The sequence below is a fragment of the Labeo rohita genome, chromosome 22, assembly GCF_022985175.1.
Source record: "Labeo rohita strain BAU-BD-2019 chromosome 22, IGBB_LRoh.1.0, whole genome shotgun sequence".
Taxonomy (NCBI): domain Eukaryota; kingdom Metazoa; phylum Chordata; class Actinopteri; order Cypriniformes; family Cyprinidae; genus Labeo; species Labeo rohita.
Genome location: NC_066890.1, coordinates 13,075,491 through 13,082,730, shown reverse-complemented (window position 1 = coordinate 13,082,730; position 7,240 = coordinate 13,075,491). Strand labels below are relative to the sequence as shown.

General features: G+C 35.2%; 1 long non-coding RNA gene across 1 annotated transcript; it reads left to right on the top strand.

Moving 5' to 3' along the window:
• The first annotated feature begins 885 nt into the window (after window positions 1-885).
• On the top strand, window positions 886-2,399 carry LOC127153461 (uncharacterized). The gene is made up of 3 exons (XR_007825274.1): window positions 886-972; window positions 1,894-1,958; window positions 2,220-2,399. It is a non-coding gene; the product is annotated as an uncharacterized LOC127153461 (long non-coding RNA).
• Window positions 2,400-7,240: the final 4,841 nt, after the last annotated feature.

Below are 7,240 nucleotides of genomic sequence, written 5' to 3'. Positions count from 1 at the left end.
TGCTGTGGGCTCCCAGCAAGCAATAGCCGCCATTTCACCGTCTCGGTTAACAATAGACCCGATATAGCCCGGCTGTGTGTGACCCCCTTCTAGCCCAAAAACCTTGAATTTGGATACATGTCATTGTTTTGGCAAAATAACTTGTGAGATGTATGATATTCCATCACGTAAGCAAAGTGAACAGCGTTTACAATGTGTTTGATTTCATTTCTTTGACATGTTGTATGTGTAGCCTGTTTGTAGCCGAGATTTAGCTTGTAGTCAGACCGGCTATTTGTAGCCCACTCATAGTCAAATCTGATTGATTGTAGTTTTTGTTCAGGCAGCGCAGGAGATGGTTGCTGTACCATAATGTTTGCGGTGTCAATAATATCTATAAGATGTCAGTGTCACTTAATGACATGATATATATGTAGCCACGTTTTAGCTCTGAGTCGGATGGGCTATGTGTAGTCTGCTTTTAGCCCAACCGGTGAAATCGAGGCAATCAGTGTCTAATTTTAACAGGTTGGCTATAGCCAGACCAGCAATGAGCATGGCCGAAATAGTCTTAAATTTTTAATATTTTATTTCATTATTTTATAGCATTATTAAATAATGCATTATTAATTATGCCAAAATAATGCTAATTTAAATGTTTCAAAAGTTTATTTGCATTTAATATATGATGTCATGCATCCCACACGCAACAAAAAGTGTAACATTCATACACATTATACAACATAATTTGACTTTCTTTCAATTTATAAATAAATATGCAATAACAATTCCCAACCGCTAGATGGCAATTGTCTCCCTACTGAGACAGGACTACTGGCAACGCGAGATTTGAAAGTGAGTAGAGATCACTGTTGCAAGATCCCGCGATAATTCAGCCGTTTTGAATTTTGTTTTTACACAAGAGAACAAGTTTACCTGTGGGAAATCAACGGGCAAACAACAAACGATAAAGGACTTTCCTGCTTGGTCTTGGTAAGTATATGTGTTCATTGTTTATCTGTACTTTATTTGTTATCATGTGTAGGAATCGTGACATTTTAGAGAAGGGAGCAGATCATAGATGATAGTGATCCGACTAGACCCCACTGTACAGCATGCATGCGATCAGAGGATTCATTGCAAAATTTAATAGATAATAGAGTGAAAGTTAATTTGTATGTGTTTACAAACTCAAGATTTTAAAACAGCAAAACAACAGAACAAACAGCTTTGATTAATCTATATTAATTTATACAGTGAACACACATTCAGAAGAATTGGACAAATTCAGGAGGAGTTTCTACATCTGGAAAAGCTGTTGGAAAAAGAGGAGATCTGGGCAGCAATGGTGTTAAAAAAAAAAAAAAAAAAAAAAAAAAAAAAAAAACTCCAAAACAACATTTCCTCACTAGAGCTCTCATCTTTGACAAATTCACTCATTTATTTTAACTATTGTATTCATGTATTTATGACTGAACAATGGCTTGTTACATACAGAGAAAGCATGAGCTAATGAATAGAGTATCTTTGTTATTGTACAAGTACAATAAGATTTAGTTTGAAACTTCCAAATTGATACTAAAGTTCAAAAATACAAATTATTTCAAATTGCAATATAAAATGTTCAATTATAAAAAGTTTGCACCGGTATTAAAATAGTACAAATAGCTAAGATGTGCAATGCAGCATTAAAACCTAACCGGTACAATCAGAAGACATAATGTAATAAAAACGGTAGGGGTGAATAATTATTCCATGTACATTTAAGGTTAATGTGTGTACTGGGTTACATTTCAGTTACTGTATAAGCAGTGATACTGTGTTGATATGAAATTAGTTGTGCCAGACAATTTTGGACACTTTTACAGTGACGCATATAATACTACCTGCCTGACATTGGTATGTGTTATTCAGGTGTCAAAGTTGTGCAGAATTGAATGAAGAAATCTCAAAGACAGTGCCAGAAGGAAGCTGGAAAGGTAAAGCCTTCAAAGTGTGCCACATTAATCAAACATTGTGGTGTCAATACTTAATAATTTACAGCGCAAATCAGAAATGTAAAAAATAATTCCTTTACTGGTGATTTTAAAATGTCAGTGAACTTTGTCTGCAATTGTTAACCACCTCAATCTGTATTCTGTTTTAGGGTTTTAAAAAATTCCCTCATATTCAGAGCTTTCTCTCTCAGTTCTCTCTCAAAAAGCTTTTCTTATGCTATTTGTTTTTTTCTTATTTTGCAGATGCAGTGATGACCAACTTGTACTTGAGTTGTACTTGAGGAATGCAGTTGGAAAACATTTTATACAAAAAAAAAAAAAACAATTTCCTTTGAGTTCACTGTTGCTTGTTTTATTTGTTAAAATAAGTAAACCAACAAATTGATTAATCTTTTTTTAATCTATTTTTTTTTACGTTGTCATTTATCCATAATGTTTTAATGTTAAGTGTAATAACATGCTCTTGATTTGTACTATTTATTTCTTTTAAATATCATAAGGTATTTATATATATATATATATATATATATATATATAATTATTATTATTATTATAATTATTATTATTATTATTATTATCTTAAGTTGTTAAATTTTTATCATAATAAAAGGGAGTGTAATGCATTTATATTTTATTTTGTCATTAATTATTTTGCATTTTTATCATTTTGTATTTTCTTAAGTTGTTAATGTTATTTTTCTTAATAAAAGCTGTATATGTAGTTTGTTTGGATGGATGACCATTTTGTTGTGTTTTAGATGTATATATGTAGGCATTCATTAGCTGTCTATTTGATGACTAGTCTATTATTGGGCTATGGTTAGACGTCTATTAGATTTTCACTGACAGCCCAAATTCAGTCTTGTTTTAGCCTAGACGCAGATTCAATATCTAATAGACATTTAGATGTATTCGTTTAATAGTGGTCTAAATGATGTCTAGTCTATTCTAGGTCTATGTTTAGACGTCTATTAAATTTTCACTGACAGCCCAGTGACAACCTTATTTTAGCCTAGACGTCTGGGCTGTGTTTCAACGGCTAATAGACGTTTTTTAGACCAAAAATTGCTTGCTGGGCTATGACTAATTTCATGGGCAACGCAGATAAAAAATAATTTAAATACAGAAATGTATCATAATTTATAAAAACAAAGCTTCATATTATGAAAAGGTTACTTTCTAAGACTTTTATATCCTACAGTGATGGCGAAATTAGGTTCCTCCAATCTAAAAAAACAAGAATCGAAGAAGAATCGAAAACAACAGTGAGGAATCGATTCTTGGAATCAAATCCCATCGATTCCAGAACCAGGAATCGGACTCGGACTCGATTCCAAAATTTTCGGAATCGAACAGCCCTAGGTCCTGCGCTCACTGATGGTGCGTCCAGTAGCACCGAACACCCTTTCACTGCTGCTGTGACAGGCCGGGATGCATATTACTGATCTGGCTAATTTTGCCAAAACGTAATCACCAGAGGCAAGCCTCCGTTTCACCTCCTAAGCATCAATTTTCGCATCTTTCTCGCGCTAATCGAAACGCATCATTTACCGCGCAAGCCGGAGCGCAAGCCCGAGCCCCTGTAAAATAATATAAATTAAGCCCGAGCCCGACCGAACCCGTCGGGTCCTGTCAGGTTTCATCGGGTTTGGGCAAAGATCTTCAGCTCTAGTATATATATGTGTATATGTATGTGTATGTATGTATACACACACACACACGCATGTTTGTTTTTGTGAAACAAAATTTGGTCCCCACAATGTAGCAAAAACAAGTACACACACACACACACACACACACTCACACACAATTTAATATTTAAACTACAGTGTTTCAAATGCATAAATAAGCGTAAATATTTACAATTACATTAAACTGATGTCAGTTTTCACAAAACGTTAATACATTTTACTCTTCAGAAAGTCAAAATTCCAGTGACCAATGTATGAACTGGGTCATGAGAAAGTATTAGCTTCAAAATTACATCAAATATGCATTTGGATTTAGAGATACAATATCAGCAATAAATACAAATAAGCAATAACGCTTTGCAGCTTCCCCTGATTTTAGTGGGAAAAAATTCAAAAACTCAAGAGTAGAGATTTTTTTTTTTTTTTTTTTTTTTTTCTGTTTTCTGCAGACGGTTTTTGGTGTTTTGTCTCCGACTGGGGCTGTCCCCGGAAATTCAAAATAACCTGAAAATACATCGCAAAAAAGCCTGACCGACATACAGTCATAGACATAGACGCCGCATTGGCTGCTGGAAACGAGAAATGCGGCCGCCATCTTGGACCGGGCATACTCTGGAATTGATTACATCGCGTAGCAGCAGCAAAAGTGAGAGAACATGCCTGAACACTGTGTAGGATATTCCTGCTCCAATCGGCGGACCATCGAAAGCAGGGCTCGGGGGATTACTTTTCACAAGTAAGATTTAACATTACTATACTATTGGTTGTATTTTGTGAATAGAATATTACCAGAGTTGAGAAGGAGCAAGGATCTTTGATGTTACCGTAACGTTAATGAAACGATGCTGTGTGATTTGCAAAATTCCTATCATACCCTACACCTCATATGGTTATGGTTGCGCTTTTGTCCAAAGTGACATAAATACAAAACAATATAATACTTAAATTTAACAGGGAACAGATTGAGATGTTGGTCAGATTATAGCTAATAAGGAGAATAGCAAAAATGAACAACGTAAATTCAGTCAATAGCATAATGAAATAAACAATGAAAATGAGGGAAAACAGCAATAATAAACAATGTCAATTCAAGCAAAATATAATAACAGCATGGTAAGACTACATTAAGGAGAATATCAGTAATGAACAACAATGTCAAATTAATAAACAGCCAAATTAAAATAGAATAAAACTATACAAACAATAACGCATTAGAAGTGCTTAATGAACTAAGTCCATGTTGTAAGTCTTTAGACCCTCTTAAAAGACCCAATACTATCACAGGAACAGAGATATTCATTATATTACTGTTAAGCTCACGATCAATATTAAAATACGCCAAACCATGTGTCATGTATCACAGCTACATTTATGAACAGCAAAAAAAAACGCATTGAAAATCAGTGTATTAATGAATGATTAAGTCCATGTTGTAAGCTCATTACACCTGCCAAACAGATTACACTGAGTGGAGTGGGTGACCGGTCCAAGATGGCGGCCCCACGTCTCGTCAGCCCCAGTAGGGAGTATCGGTCGATGCGGCGTCTACTCTCTATATATGTCTATGCATACAGTAACCTACTGGTTATTAAAGCATTTGTGTAGTAATTATTTTCTCCAATAGAGGGTGCTGAGAGCTTATCTTTACCGTAAGAGCGGGCGTGGCCTTTTGTGAATTTATCCAGCTATTTTTAGCTGGAAAAAAAAAAAAAAAAAACAGCTAAATTTGCTGCTTGATACTGCAAATTGCATTTTTAACACTGGTTTGTAGCACAAACATCTGCACATGGTATCCTTCTCATGGTTATCACCTACAATGAACTGGATGTTTCACCCATAGGCTTACTTCTGCATATAGATAGATAGATAGATAGATAGAAAATATAATAATTTACATTATGTTGTGAGAAGAGTGAAGGACCCAGAGGCGAAGGCCGGGAAAAGCAAACAGAAGTCTTTATTCGTTCTTGGCAACGAAAGTAATAATATTAACACAGGCTGTCTGCCGTCTACTTCCACTTCTGTAGCGCAGAACAGGGAAAATACAGGAACGAAAAGTCACAGTCTCAGCTGGAGCGCGCAGACTCCGGCAGCGCAGCAAGGGGGGATTCCTCAGCAGGTACGAGTAAGCCAGCGGTGGGCGCAAAACAGGATGACTGGGCAGACAAAGAAGACTCTAGACAGTTACTTGCAATACGACAGGACCGGACAATAAACACGACAGGACTAGACTTCACTTGACACGACTAAACTTATCTTGCAACAGGTAGAGGGTCTCAGAGAGACGGCGTTCAGACATATAGAGTAATAATCTGGCAGTAAAGCCCAGAAACAAACAGGTAGAAATAGAGAGGGTAATCAGGGCATAGTGGGGATCAGGTGCCGTAGCAATCAGCGCGAACCCAGATTGCGATAGCCGACAGCTGGGGGAGAGAGGGAGGGAGGGAGAGATGACATAGAAAGAAGAGGCTAGATGACGAGAGTCAAACCCGGCTCGTAACACATTATTTATGTTCACTGTTTGTTTGAATATGCTGTCAACTAACAGCATGATTTTTACTGTATGCTTTTGCCATATCACCACTGATAAACAACTCCTAAATATAATGTAGAAACTTTAATTTTCTGTGAAGGTGCTTTGCAGCAATTGTATTGTGGAAAGCGCTATACAAATAAATGTGAATTGAAATTAAAAACAAAACGCTAGTTTTCGGTTTGTATAATGTTATTATAACATTTCTCTAACCTCTTTACTCTAATATGATTACCCCGCTGTACGTCAGTATTCATTCCAGCACACTCACAACTCAGTATATAATCACCATGGAAATGATCTGCATAGACCCCTTAATCAGTATTTAAAAAATAAATGAATAAATACAATCTTGTTTTTATCTATTGTTAAATAAATAAATAAATAAAAATCTGAGCACATCTGCCTTCATGTGTAAGTTTAAATAAGATCAAATCAATCCATTAATGTAAGATTACGGGTTACCCATTTTACACTTTGTCAGTACCAAATAAAAATTACTTCAACACAATGCATGTTTTATAAAATATGATATTTACTTACATATATATAAATTACTTGACCTAAAGTGTGGTATCAGTACATTCATTTCTTACCACTGAAGTGCACAGTTTGTGCAGTGGGGCATTCTTTGTTCGATCCGTAAACAAAAAACAAAAAGTCACTCAGGTTGCGGAGCAATTATGTGGTAGACAGCTGAAAGCGTGTGCTGAAGAAGATGCAGAGCAGATGCACACAGTAAATGAAGATGAAACAAATTAATTTATGATTTTTGTTATTGCTGTATGCTTAACCCTGGCTTAATAACATAATAATATATAATAATATAATGTAAAAAGTGTCTTGATTGATCTAATTTCTGTATTTTAGTAATTGCTGTATTTTAACAAATTTCAGGGCTCTATATAGGTCATTACACAAAAACATCTGCAACGTTTTCATTGGAAAAATAGTTTTAAAGGGTTATAAAAATAACCTGAAAATGACTGTTAGAAAATGTTATTTTTGTTCATTTGAGCATAACCACCATGTAATGTGCT